Below are 15700 nucleotides of genomic sequence, written 5' to 3'. Positions count from 1 at the left end.
GGATCGGACCCCTCCGCGCTCCCCCCGTCGCCGGAGTAGCCCTCCACCGCCGCCGCCATGACCCTGCTCGGGACGAGCAGAGGAGCTTCTCGTCCCGCGCACACTGCACCCGCGTGGGCCTCCGCAGCGCCTCAGGCCCAGCGCGCCAGGCCCAGCCAAGCCGGCCTGCTTCGGCCTCCTCCGCGGCCTGCCCTCAGCCTCCTCACCGACGGGCCGAAGCCCATGGTGAGCTCCCCAGCCCAGTGCCCTCTCCTGTACACTACTGGTCCAGCAGATTCGGCCCGATATGTTTTTTTCCTGGTCCTGCGAATTTAGCATTATCCCAGAATTTTCCATTTTTGCAGAAAAGTCCCTCTAGATCATGCATATAATAACTCTTTAACCGTGCATCGGATTAAAACGATTCAAACATGAAAAATGCTTAGAATTTTGTGTAGATTAATAATATGTAATTTTCATCCTATATTAAAATGTTTAACTTGCTGTTTATTTAAATTTGCTAAGATGCCATGTTAAAATGATTTATTTCATAACTAAATAACCGTAGCTCGGTTTTAAATAAACTTTATATGTAAATGGGGTGGAAAAATGCCTAGTTTAACATGGTCCACTTTATGTTGCTGTTTAACAACCTTAAAATGTGGTTTAGGACAGAACAGTACCGAATCTAAAATATGCATATGGGGATTTTCCGGACTTGTTGTTTGTTATTGGGTAGATAACAATAACCGAAATATTGTCTAGATATTTAAACTTGTCTAGATAGGTAGTTTGTTATTGGGGATTCTTCCTCTTCTTCCTCATTTAAACTTGTCTAGATAGGTAGTTTTTCATATGCTTCACCTCTTGCCATGTTTAACAACATTTAATATTGTTGGGTACATAACCGAAATCAAGCTAAATAATTGATGCGGTGTTTTGTCAATATGTAACTCGTTGCATATTGAGCTCCACTTAACTTGTAGTATTGTTTGTTGCACTTTGCCATGCCATGCCTTATTAAACCGGACATGCATCATACTTGTTTGTGCATCATGCCATGTTTATGCTCGTGCATTTACCATGTTGTTTGTTTGTTTCCGGTGTTGCTTCTTAGATCCGGTAATGTTGCGATTGTGAGGATTCGTTCGACTACTCCCATTCGTCTTCTTCATGGACTCGTTCTTCTTCCTAGCGGGATTTCAGGCAAGATGACCACTACCCTGGATCTCACTACTATCATTGCTATGCTAGTTTCTTCGTTCTATCGCTTTGCTGCGCTACCTATCACCTATTTATCAAGCCTCCCATATTGCCATGAACCTCTAACCTTTGACACCTTTCCTATGCAAACCGTTGTTTGGCTATGTTACCGCTTTTGCTCAGCCCCTCTTATAGCGTTCCTAGTTGCAGGTGAAGTTGAAGATTTCTCCATGGTGGACAGGATTTTTGGTTGGGATATCACAATATCTCTTATATTATTAATGCATCTATATACTTGGTAAAGGGTGGAAGACTTGTACTTATGCCTGGTGTTTTGTTCCACTCTTGCCGCCCTAGTTTTTGTCACACCGGTGTTATGTTCCCGGATTTTGCGTTCCTTACGCGGTCGGGTGATTTATGGGACCCCCTTGACAGTTTGCTTTGAATAAAACTCCTCCAGCAAGGCCCAACCTTGGTTTTACCATTTGCCTCACCACCACCTACTTTTCCCTTGGGAGTCGCTCTCTCGAGGGTCATCTTTATTATAGCCCCCCCCGGGCCAGTGCTTGTCTAAGTGTTGGTCCGAACTAGAGCCCTTTGCAGTGCCCCCTCAGGGAAACTTGAGGTCTAGTTTTAGTTGTACGGATTGCTCATTCGGTGTTGCCCTGAGAACGAGATATGTGCAGCTCCTATCGGGATTGTCGGCGCATCGGGCGGCTTTGCTGGTCTTGTTTTACCATTGTCGAAATGTCTTGTAAACCGGGATTCCGAGTCTGATCGGGTCTTCCTGGGACAAGGTATATCCTTCGTTGATCGTGAGAGCTTATCATGGGCTAAGTTGGGACACCCCTGCAGGGTATAATCTTTCGAAAGTCGTGCCCATGGTTATAGGCAGATGGGAATTTGTTAATGTACGGTTGTAGATAACTTGACACCAGATATGAATTAAAACGCATCAACCGTGTGTGTAGCCGTGATGGTCTCTTTTCGGCGGAGTCCGGGAAGTGAACACGGTTTCTGGGTTATGTTTGACGTAAGTAGGAGTTCAGGATCACTTCTTGATCATTGCTAGCTTCACGACCGTTCCGCTTGCTCTCTTCTCGCTCTTATTTGTGTATGTTAGCCACCATATATGCTTAGTCGCTGCTGCAGCCTCACCACTTTACCCCTTCCTTTCCATTTAAGCTTTGCTAGTCTTGATACCCATGGTAATGGGATTGCTGAGTCCTCGTGGCTCACAGATTACTGCAACAACAGTTGCAGGTACAGGTTATGCGATGATCTTGACGCGAGCGTGATGTTTGCTTGTCTTGGAGTTCTTCTTCTGCTTATTCTTCGATCAGGGGATAGGTTCCAGGTCGGCAGCCTGGGCTAGCAGGGTGGATGTCGTTTGAGTTTCTATTTGTGTTCCATCCGTAGTCGGATGATGATCTAATGTATGGTGATGTTGTATTCGTGTGGCATTGTATGCCTTATGTATGTATCCCCATCTATTATGTAATGTTGATGTAATGATATCCACCTTGCAAAAGTGTTTCAATATGCGGGTCTATCCTTGGTGGGACCTTCGAGTTCCTTTTGGATAGGGTCGCATATTGGGTGTGACATCCATCCACTTTATCTGGTTTTACCTGTGCTAATCCTATTATCATTGATGAATCCTTTGATGCAAACTATAAACTGTTCAAAAATCAGAACGGTGAGTGTTTGCCAGGTATATTGGTACTAACTGCAGGAATGGACCCCCAATGAAGAAGATCTGGGTTCCCAAAAGCTGTCTTGAAAATCTTCTGTGAATGTCATCATGACACCACCAGGGAAGAAGACAAACCCCAGACCAAAGGCATCATATGGTCCAACGGCTTCATACGAATACAAGACTCACTTGAGTCACCCTAACGCCAATGTTTTGCAGGGAAATCGTGCTCAAACTTATGAATATGAACGTGTGTCCTCAAACCGCCATGTTCATAGGACTAAGAACTTTTCTGCTTATTCATATGAGTATCATCCATCTGCTGCAAGGCTATTTGCTAGGGCTTCAAAGCCGAAATTCTCAGATGCTGCACTTAGACTCATTGCTTCTGAGCCACCCCTGAAGATGTGGGTGGTGAAGAAGAACTAACTCTCTTTTGCAGAACATGGTCTCCAGCCAGCAATCAAAGGCGTCCGATATAATTGCTGGGGACCTAAAACACAAAGGGACGCATGATAAAATGACTTACTATGTATTCCACATATGAATCGCTTACCTGTCATACTGTGTGCTAACTTTCATCTATGCTGTGATAATCCAAGTGTGCATCAAATGCTTATGCTTCACAACATACCTTGTGAAGCCTATCCTCCTAACTGCACTGTAGGGTATGACACCACGTGCTTCAAAATGGATTATGGACAGCGGATGCACTAATCATATGACTGGTGATCGAAATCTTCTCATGGACTCAACCTTACGTCCATCCGACAAGAGTCAAATCACATTTGCTAACACTAGTAAAGGCAAGGTATTGGGTCTAGGTAGAGTTGCAATCTCAAAGGATCAACACATGGATAAAGTGATGCTTGTTGAATCCCTTGGATTCAACTTAATGTCTGTCTCAATGCTTTGTGACTTAAACATGATTGTGATATTTGGAAAATATCGTTGCCTTGTACTAATGGAATCTGACAAGTCTCTATTCTTTGAAGGGTATAGGAAAGGTGATCTATACATGGTAGATTTCTCAGCAGGTCCACAGCTTGCCGTATGTCTTCTTGTAAAAGCTTCAGAATGCTGGCTCTGGCATCGAAGACTGGGGCATGCTGGCATGAGGAACTTCCACACTCTCGTCAAGAAGAAGCATGTCATAGGCATCGAAGGTGTCAAGTTCAAGAAACATCATTTGTGTGCTGCCTGCGAAGCTGGAAAGATGACGAGGACCAAGCACCCCTCGAAGACTATCATGACAACATCTCAACCCTTCGAGCTGTTGCACATGGACTTATTTGGTCCTACTCACTACTCCACCCTCACAACAACGGCGTGTCTCTATGGCTTCGTTATTGTTGATGACTACTCAAGATACACATGGGTGCACATAATTCTCTACAAGACTGAAGTACAAGATGTCTTCAGACGATTCGCCAATCGAGCAATGAACAATTATGGCGTCAAGATCAAGCATATCAGAAGTGATAATGGCACTGAATTCAAGAACACCAGGCTTGATCTTTATCTGGATACAATGGGAATCACTCATGAATTTTCTGCTCCATACACACCTAAGAAAAATGGCATTGTTGAGCGCAAGAACAGAACCCTCATTGAGATGGCTCGAACAATGCTCGACGAGTACAAGACAACAAGAAAATACTGGCCTAAAGCTATTGATACAGCTTGTCACATCATCAACCGTGTCTACATCCATAAGCTTCTGGGCAAAACATCCTATGAGCTCCTTACTTGCAAGAAGCCAAATGTCAGCTACTTCAGAGTCTTTGGTGCTAGGTGCGGGATCAAGGATCCCCATCACAAGTCAAAATTTGAACCCAAAGCTCATGAAGGCTTCATGCTCGGCTATGGAAAGGATTCACACTCTTATAGAGTCTTCAACCTCTTCCACTACAAAATCGTTGAAACAGTGGATGTGTGATTTGATGAAACCAATGGTTCACAACGAGAGCTCCTGCCAAGCACACTAGATGAAGCTCCTTCCAGTGAACCTATCAAGCTGATGGGAACTGGTGAAATCATGCCCTCTGAAGCACAGCCTGAAGAGGAACTTATCATTTCTGCACCAAACCAACCTGAAGACAATGCTCAGACCGAAGACAATCCTCCCAATGATGACAATGATCAACATGAGCAAGGGCTTCGTCCAGTTCATCCTCATGTTGCAAATGAAGTACAAATTGAGAAGATAATTGATAGCATCAACGCACCTGGTCCGCTTACTCGCTCAAGAGCAACACAGTTAGCAAATTTCTGTGGGCATTTTTCATTTGTATCAATATCTGAACCCAAGAAAGTTGCTGAAGCCTTTATGGAACCTGAATGGATTCAAGCTATGCAAGAAGAACTTCAACAGTTCAAGCTAAATAATGTTTGGGAACTTGTCAAGTGCCCTGACCCTCGCAAGCATAACATTATTGGCACTAAATGGATATATCAGAACAAGCAAGATGAGCATGGTCAAGTCATTAGAAACAAAGCACGTCTAGTAGCACAAGGATATACTCAAGTTGAAGGAATCGACTTCGATGAAACTTTTGCTCCTGTGGCTCGGCTTGAAGCTATTCGCATACTGCTAGCCTATGCTAATCACCACAACATCTTGCTATATCAAATGGATGTGAAAAGTGCTTTCCTCAATGGCAAGATTGAAGAAGAAGTGTATGTTGCTCAACCACCTGGCTTTGAAGATCCAAAATATCCTGATATGGTGTACAAACTAAACAAAGCACTGTATGGCCTCAAACAAGCTCCTCGCGCTTGGTATGATACAATCAAAGACTTCCTGAAGAGCAAAGGTTTCAAACCAGGATCCCTAGATCCCACACTCTTCACGAAGACATATGATGGTGAACTGTTTGTGTGCCAAATATATGTGGATGACATAATCTTTGGTTGCACCAACCAAAAGTATAGTGATGAGTTTGGATACATGTTGCAAGAGCAATATCAGATGTCCATGATGGGTGAGCTTGAAGTTCTTCCTTGGTCTTCAAATTTGTCAGCAAAGAAATGGCATCTTCATATCTCAAGAAAAATATCTCAAAGACTGCCTGAAGAAGTTCGGCATGCAAGATTGCAAAGGTTACATGACGCCAATGCCAGCCAAACATCATCTTGGTCCCGAAGACAATGGTAAAGAGTTCGATCAAAAGGTATACCGCTCCATGATTGGTTCTTTACTTTACCTATGTGCATCTAGGCCAGATATTATGCTTAGTGTTTGCATGTGTGCTCGATTCCAAGCGGCACCAAAGGAATCGCATCACTTAGCTGTGAAGCGAATTCTTAGATATTTGGCTTACACCCCAACACTCGGATTATGGTATCCAAAGGGCTCAAGATTTGATCTGGTTGGATTCTCGGATGCTGATTATGCTGGTGACAAGGTGGATCGCAAGTCAACATAAGGAACATGTCACTTTCTGGGAGGATCACTTGTCTATTGGTCTTCAAAGAAGCAAAACTGTGTATCACTCTCAACTGCTGAATCTGAATACATTGCAGCTGGATCTTGTTGTGCTCAGCTTCTGTGGATGAAGCAAACTCTCAAGGACTATGGCATCAATCTGAAGCAAGTCCCTCTCTTCTGCGACAATGAAAGCGCCATCAAGATCGCCAATAATCCAGTCCAGCACTCGAAGACAAAGCACATTGAAATTCGTCATCATTTTCTCAGAGATCATGTCATGAAGAAAGATATTGACATTATTCACGTCGACACTGAAGAGCAACTGGAAGATATCTACACAAAGCCCTTGGATGAGAAAAGGTTTTGCAAGTTATGGTGTGAGCTAAATATCTTGGAATCCTTAAATGTCCTATGATCAGGCACACATCCTAACACTTATGCATGTTGATGACTTAGATGTACAACACACGGAGTAAAGTATATCTTCAATCAATCAAGACTTACATTCTGAGTGTGAATACATTAACATGGAATTTGACTTCAGAGCGCCACGATAATTGTGCGCCGTGTCTGGGTCTAATACTTCCTATATGGTGGGTAACGCCACCATCAAAATTTCTTGGTTTGAAGTGTTTCACTCATGGTGTTATTGTTGAATATCTTCGCATATTGATTTGTCTTCAACTTTCAACTTATCTTCATGATTTACTTCACTATGTTGAGTTGATTGCCTTCTCATATATATATATATATATATATATATATATATATATATATATATATATATATATATATATATATATATATATATAGACACACACACACACACACTAGTATTTCGTCCTCTACAGCATTCACTTATAGCTATGTCTTCATTGTTGAAACTTTTGAACTAAGTGAATATGATCGGACCCTAATCTCTCTATGCTTACTATCTCAAACTCTATCTGTCCAAATCATATGCATTCTGTTGAAACCGTCGAATGTCTTCTCTGCATCCTTGTCAGCAGAAGACACAGAGACAAACATCAAGTCCTATTTAAATGATTCATCTTTATTGTCGATATCCGGAGAAGCCGGAACAACCATCCAACAAACTTGGCGGGCGTGGGAACATGGGACAACTCTGAGTATGTTGCATGCTTGCCACGTGTTCCACGGATGTGAACAGACAGGGGCACCTGCGTAATTGCGCTGTGCCGCACACCTACTTATAAATACGTGCCCCCTGCGGTCAAGAAAACCTTCTTCCACATCTCCACCTCGTCTAAACCCTAGCGCCACAGCTAGCTCTCGACGACGCCGGCGACGAAGCGCTTAGCTGCCGCGACTTCTCCGACGCCGTCCTCACGCCGGCCGCGGGCATCGTCCTCTCCGCCGCCGCCGTAGGTGTCTTCCGTCGCCAAGTTAGGGCACGGTGGACTGAACTGCTCGGTCTCCAAATTCTTCCCATCTAGCAGTTCTTCGTGTGGTAAATATAACTCTATTTTTACCAGCTTTTTGATCCTCAATGATTCATCCAATTTACCAAAATTGGTTTTTGTCTATACAAAGTTAGATCTATTCTGTCTGCATCTCATACTGCCTAGTATATTCACTTAAGCTTCACATCTAGTTAGATTCCTCACTTGTACTTATTCACGGATTCGTACAAATCTGGAACCGACTCTCAACATATAAGTGAATGTCTTCACAACATGAGGTCAATGTCTTCAAACTGATTTATCTTCAAAATCTTCTGAGAATGCATATGACCTCTTCCCCTTCCCTCGCATCTCTAATGTTGTCACAGGTACATGTCCGTGGGAGAATCCCTAGGTTCTCATAGTCTGCATTCGTTTGCAGAATTCTTACAACATCACATTGATTCTCCTGAAGCCAGTTCCTGTCTGACCAGCAAGCGAAAGCCTTTGAATCCTTTGAACATATTGAAACCGTTCAATTTGAAGTTCATGGCTGCAGAGAAATCTGTCAGGAAGGGTAGCAGACAGCGTCGTGGGGGAACTTCAAAGGATATGCCTGATGATCTTGCAGAAATCTACAAAACAGATCCTGAAGAAGATTACAATCAGCGCACCAGCTGCTGAAGACAATCCGGCTGCATCAGCCGATGAAGAACGTCAAGAAGAACGTGTCCAAACTCCCCCCATTCCTGAAGAAACTGTTCATGAAGTGAACGTGTCTGTGCCTGACCCTCCAGCTCAGCAAGTGGAGGTTGAAAATTCTGAAGCTGCCACTACCAACGCAAGTGAAGCCCATGACGTTGTCATGGCTGAAGCTAATGTGGAGCTTGAACCAAACAGTGTGCCTGAAACCAATGAGGCAACTGCTCCTGAAGCACCTGTTGTGCAGCCTGAAGCCTCAGCTGCTGCCACTGCTCCTGTTCCGCCACCAAGGCCCTATACAATCGAGCAAGCATACAACCATGGCGAGCTAATCACAGTAAGATGGCCCGTTCTGGTCCCTCCGCCTACTGTCTCTGGTCCTTAGTTTGACTATCACATTGAGCATAGGCCTCAGGTACAGAAGCCAAAGCCAAGATTGCCACGGTTTCCAGGTACTGCCACATCTGTCGGGTCTTTCAATGTAAATGGCTTCAAAAGCCACAACACATTCTTTGGCAGCTCAAAGAACCCCTACACAAAGCCAAAAAGATCATCAGATCGGTTCTGGAGTCATCAGCAGCGAAGCTATTACTCCTGTGTTCTGTATGATCAAGGGTGCATTTTCCCTCATATGCGCCTCGACATTAAAGCCATTGCTGGACTGCGGTGCTTAGAAGAAGCACTTGACTGCTTTCGTGATGCCGGTCTGCTCAGCTTTGTAACAGACAAAGAACATTGGAATGAAGAGCTATTGCTTCATTTCTATTCTACCCTCCACATTCGCGGCTACAACAGAGATATCAAGACCTAGGTTCTCGAGTGGATGACAGGAAATGTTCATCATGAAGCCAAAGCTCTTGACATCATTGAGCTTACAGGCCTATCCACTCCTGGAGATCTATATGAACCTGGTTATCAAAAACACCGCAATGCACTGGAAAGCATCTTCCATAAGCCTGAACCCAATATGAGCCAGATGTTGAGCATGATGAAGCCTTTGCCACATGATGCTGAATATCCAAAGGAGTTATTTGTTGATGACCTTAAGTATATGCCGCGCACTATATATCATATCATCAGGCGGACTCTATGGCCGATCAAAGGACATTCATTAGCTGCAAAACTTGAAGGATCCATGAAGACATTGGTCTTTTACATCCTCAATGGCATTAGCTTCAATGCGCAAGATTTTTTCATCAGGAAATTGGCTGCATCTGGACCTAACCTTTTCTAACTGAAGTTCTATGCTCCATGGGTCATGCGCCTCATCAAGCAACACTCTGCTGTCAACTATCAACCATCCGCTCGCAATCATGTGATCTTCCTACTAGAGGTTGATATGTCAGTTGAAGCCATATACCCTGAACCTGCCAAGAAGCCTCTTTGTCTTCAGAATGCTGAACATCAAAGCTTCATTCAGCCTATGGAAGGAGTCCAAGCTGTCACGCGTGTCTATCCGATGGCTGGGAATACTCGTCTGCCTCATCGTGCACCAACTGAAGCTACTGAGAGCACAATTGCTCAATGGCCTCGGAAGCGCTCTCGGGTCCTCAATGACCAAGAACTTCTTGTGGCCCTACATCATAAGCAAGATAAGCATCATTTTTGGCTGAAGCGTCAGATGCACAGCCTCTTGGTGGATGTAAATCGCATTCGAAACCTTGCCACCAAGAATGCATTTGTCACTCACGAAACTTGTCGGCGTTCATGGAAGAGTTTGACCCTACTCAGTGCTGAAGCTGATCTTCAAGACGATGGCTTCACTGAAAGATTCAAGTTTGACTCCACTCCTCCACGGAATGCTGTCCTACGAAGAACTCCATCTCTTGAAGACTTTGACTATTCTTCCTTCGCGGCAACTGTCAACGCCAATGTGATCGATAATGAAGACGATGCTACTTCACCGCCCCCTACATCTGCACGCATCGACACTGCACCAAGTTCGTCTGCACCGCCAAACGACAACGACAACCCTGCTGCTTCAACTACTCCTCCTGAGGACGAGTAGATGCTCTATGTCTTCAAACCTTTTTGGTCATTACTGACAAAAGGGGGAGAAGCGTATGAGTTTGATAGTCTTCAAGCGGGTTCATAAGGGCGGTTGCTTTATATTTTGCCTAGTGTTTACAACTCTTGCTTTTGATACATTTCGTTCTTTGAGTTGTAACACTTAAACTTGATGGTCGTCTGCCACTTATTTGTGTTTCCACGTGCGATGATAACTTCCGCACTTAGATCATTCTACAGACGTCCATTTTTCATTATGCATGTCATTCTCTTAGCTATATCATTTCATGCATGATGAATTATCCTCATAAGTTGAAGTGGATCTCCACAAGTACAACCTGCCATGTGCATTTGCATTCCAAAAGCAAATTATTTATATGCACATCTTCAGGGGGAGCCCTTTCCACTTATGAAGACAATGCACTATCCTTTACAATTTCACATACTTCTTTCCCGTTGAAAACTTCAACCAGTTTGTCATCAATCACCAAAAAGGGGGAGATTGTAAGTGCATCTAGTGCCACCCCTAGTTGGTTTTGGAGTATTGACGACAAAGTTGGTTGAGGGACTAATGCGTTTGTGAGAATTGCAGGATAACGCAGGTAGTGTCCCTCATTGATTCGGTTTACCTACCGGAGATGACCCCTAAAAATGTATGAAGACATTGAAGACAATGGTGGTGTGTGAAGAGGTTCACATTGAAGGCTATGACATGAGAAGACATTGAGTGAAGACTATGGAGCGCGAAGACTGAGTTGTTTCGTTGTTTCCTTTTCTTCTGTGTTGAGTCATAGGAACCACCGTACTGTTAAGTGGGGTCCAAGTGAACTAAGTCAGAGTGACTGAAGTGATGCTCAACCCAAATCCTATGTCTTCGAGCGAAGACAATGAGAGCAAATCTTATGCAGAGCTGGATGAGTCAGCTTTGCTTGTAGCCCAAGTAAAGTTGTCGTGTGTGTTTGAAATTTGACCATTGGAACACGTGTCAGTTCCTTAGTGACCCAGGGTCATTTCGGACATATCAGGTCGGGTTGCCTTGTGGCTATAAATAGCCCACCCCTACACCATAAATTGGTGGCTGCTCAGAGTTAGTTTACGGCTTTTGTCGTTTTGAGAGCAACCCACCTCGAAGCCTTTGAGAGAGAAATCCTTGCGAGGACAAAGCCCAAACACCCAGAGCCAAAGAGTGTTAGGCATCACTGAAGTTTTTCTGCCTGTGTGACCTGAAGACTTATTACACTTGAGGACTGTGTATCCTCCAGCCGGTTAGGCGTCGCGTTCTGAGCATCCAAGAGTCATTGTGGATTGCCGGGTGAACGAAGTCTGTGAAGGTTCGGAAGTCTACCTTGAAGACTTACCAGAGTGATTGGGCGAGGACTAGGTGTCCTTAGCTCAAGGGGAATAAGGTGAAGACACGGTCTTCTGAGTTGAATCTCAGCCTCCCTAACCAGATGTACAGTTGTCACAGCAACTGGAACTGGTCCAACAAATCCTGTGTCTTCAACAAGTGACTGGTTCTATCCCTTCCCTCCTTTACTTTGAGTTTGTCTTCGTGAATTCATTGCTTATCTGTCTTATCTGTTTGACTTCAATGTTTGACTACTATTGTTGATTGGCTTCATACTATCTTCAATCCTGATCCTTACTACCTAGCTGCTATTAGTTCTCGTACGTTACCACTATTGCATACTTGACTATGGCTTGCTTTGTGTAGTTTATCTTCCGCTGCATATCAATTAGGTCATTTGTATTGTTTGTCTTCGAAACAACCATGTTTTGAAGACTTTGATAAAAATCGCCTATTCACCCCCCTGTAGTCGATAACTAGCACTTTCACTAAGTGAGAGCAATAAAGCCCTATAGTCTGATTGCCTGGTTTGCTGTGCTGAACACCTCCTTTAGGGACCCAAAATTGGGATAAAGAGTGCTCAGGTTTATCCCGAACACCCCCGTACTCACTACATGGGGGCGGAAGCCGACGGCTGGCCGACTCTCAGGATTAATATATAAAACGGCCGCACAGGAGGAAAAACTTTCAAACAACAAGCAATAGATGATAAGAATGCTCTTGTTCAAATATTACAAAGGACGAACATGACCGTATTTATGGAAATATAATGTCCTTGGTGCATTGCTCCGCCGCAAGGCAGGCTCCTTTCAAAACACCTTCATAATACAGTTCGGGCTTGCGGTGCTCCTTCCCCTCCGACAGTCCCTCGGTCATCAGCTTTTCTGCATCCATCTTCCCCCAATGCAGCTTGGCATGGGCGAAGGCCATTCGCGCACCTTCTATGCAGACTGACCGCTTGATGACTTCGAGTCGAGGGCAGGCACTTACAAGCCGCTTCACGAGTCCGAAGTAGCTGCTTGGAATCGGCTCAGCAGGCCACAGCTAGATAATTAAATCCTTCATGGCTAACTCGGCCGCCTTATGCATCTCGACTAGCTGCTTCAGCTGATCGGACAAAGGCACCGGATAATTCGGTGCCAGATACTGCGTCTAGAAGAGCTTATCCGCAGTATTCCCCCCTTCGGCTCGGTAGAATTAGGCGGCATCAGATATGTTGCGCGCCAGCTCTGCATATACCCATGTATACATCAAAACTCAAGTTGTCAAATTTGATTTTCTCATCTCCAATACTTGCTTTTTACAGAAAAAGCCTTACCAGCCGCAATCTTCCTCGCCTCCTGGATTTCCTTCAAGGCACCTTGGGCTCCCCCCCGGGCATCACTTGCGGCTTGGCGAGCCTGGGAGAGTTCGGATTCTTTCCCTGGTAAACTTTGCTCCAAGGTCTCGCATTTCTGCACGGCCTCTTGAAGCTCTCGCTCAACCTCAATAACTCTAGCCTCGTGTTTCTCACGAAGAGCCTGCTCTGCAGCTGCCTTCTTCTCGGCTTCGGCCATAGTCCTCCTGAGAGCCTCAATTTCGGCCGTCGCTCCTAGAGCACATTATAAAAATATTTCCATCATGTACACTTATTCATTTGTGCTACATAAACAAGGTTTCTACATACCTTGATTATCCTCCAGCTGTCTCTTCACTTGGCCAAGTTCTCCTTCGGCCCGCTCCAGACTATGCCTCAGTCCGGATACTTCCGCAGCTTGAGAGGCGGCAGTCACTACAGATGCCTGCTGGTTAAAAGATAAATGTCATCAAGTGAGTCTCCTGCGAACATGAATTTGATCCTCTATTCGGTTCTTTCTTTCACCGAACAGTGTATCAGGGGCTACTATCTATGCCATGACACTCTCCCAAAAACTCATAAAACATACCTCAAAGCCTCTTATGAGGCTGATACAGGATTCATTCAGTCCACTCTCAGCGGACTGAATCTTCTCAATCACCGCACCCATGAGGGCACGATGTTCATCAACGATGGAGGCACCCTTCAGCACCGCCAATAAAGTATCCGGCACCTCTGGTTGGACAGAGGCGGCCTATGGAGCAGGCATACCTCCTCCAGTTGGCGGAGGCTGTCTGTCTGACTCGGGGACCTTATCGGTATCTAGAATCGTGTCCGGCTTGGGTCCGGATTCAAGATGACCCCTGCCGTCGACACCCACGGGAGCTTTCTCTCTCGTGTGACCAGCCCCAGAAGTATGGCCTCCTGGCGCCATCTTTGCGACCTTCTCCCCTCCTCCATGGCCTGGGTCCTTCTGGGATGAAACCTCGGTTTCATTCCTACGTTTGGAGGAGGAGGCCTTCGGGGGTGTCCCGCTCTCCATAGCGTCCGAACCCAGTAGATCTTCTGACGAGGATTGTTCAACGCAGGGCTTCACCGGACTGAAAAAGAAAAGCACAGCTCAGATTAGAATGTGATGCATGACAAGTCCGGACGCATGAGTGTGTTCGGATTTTATAATTATGAGTTCACCAGGGGCTCGGCCCTGGGATCCCACTCCGGGCTGCTATCGGTGGCGCCGGTGGACTCCTCTTGAAGAGGAGTTTTTCCCCTCTTAGGCGAATCAGCCTCCAAGGAGTTGGAGGCCGTTCTTTTCTTCTTTCCCCATGCGGGGGATTTGTCATCCTCCTCCCCGTCCTCTTCGGAGGAAGAATGGGCATTGGAGTCTTTGGATTTTGTGTCCGGGGCACCACGGCGACGGAGGCCGCCCCTGGTCTTCTTGGCCTCCTTTTCGGTCTTCTTCTTCGGCGCCTTATATGGCGCCGGGACCAGCATCTTCATCAGAAGTGGGCTGGCCGGTTCTTCTGGCAAAGGGGCTGGACAGTAGATCCGCCCCGCCTTCTTCGCCCAGCCCTAGGAAAATGATAGGAAACACGTTAAGTATTTTCCGAAGGATGTACGGATAGAACACATGAGTTGTCAAACATTTAGTTGCTTACCGAACTTGCGGGGCGGGACAGTTGGTACCCACGGTCCTCGGTGGAGTCTGGCACGGTTTTCCGGACTTAAAAAGCACCTTCCAGATGCCCTTGTGCGTAGAGCCAAAGAGCTCTAGCAGAGTCTGGTGCTTGGTCGGGTCGAACTCCGTAGATTGCAAGCTCGGTGTTGACGTGGTAGAATCCGGCGAACCAACATCACCTGGACTACATTGACAAGCTTGACGCTCTTGTCTTCCATGTCTTGAACGCGCGTCCGGAGCTCTGATAGCTCGTCAGACGAAGCCCAGTTCAGGCCCTTTTTGTGCTAGGACATAAGTCACAGGGGGCACCGGATCTGAACTCCGGATCGGCGGTCCACTCCTTGCCACGCGGCTCGGTGATGTAGAACCACTGCTGCTGCCACTCCTTGACGGAATCGTTGAAAGTCCCTGTCGGCCATGTAACATTGGGCATCTTGCTCACCATGGCGCCTCCGCATTCGGCATGCTCCTTGCTCACTACCTTGGGCTTTACATTAAAAACCTTTATCCATAAGCCGAAGTGCGGCGGAACGTGGAGAAAGGCCTCGCACATGACTATGAATGTCGAGATGTTGAGGTAGGAATTTGGGGATAGATCATGGAAATCAATCCCATAGTAGTACATGATGCCGTGAACAAATGTGTGGAGGGGAAACCCTAGACGCGGACAAAATGAGGGAGAAATACCACCCTCTCGTGGGGTTCCAGGGTGGGGACGATCTGTCCCGCTATCGGAAGACGGTGGCTAATTCTCTTGGCCAGATACCCACCCCCCGAAGCTTTTTGATATCCTTCTCCCAGATAGTAGAGGCCATCCACTTGCCTCCTGCTCCAGATCCGGACATCTTCGGGAAGCCTTTTTGGGCGGAGAAGAGTAGCGCTTGGGCACCAGGGCTCGAGCGGAAAGGAATGGATGAG

The sequence above is a fragment of the Triticum aestivum genome, chromosome 7B (genome assembly GCF_018294505.1).
Source record: "Triticum aestivum cultivar Chinese Spring chromosome 7B, IWGSC CS RefSeq v2.1, whole genome shotgun sequence".
Classification (NCBI taxonomy): Eukaryota; Viridiplantae; Streptophyta; class Magnoliopsida; order Poales; family Poaceae; genus Triticum; species Triticum aestivum.
Note: the sequence above shows the minus strand (reverse complement) of the source record.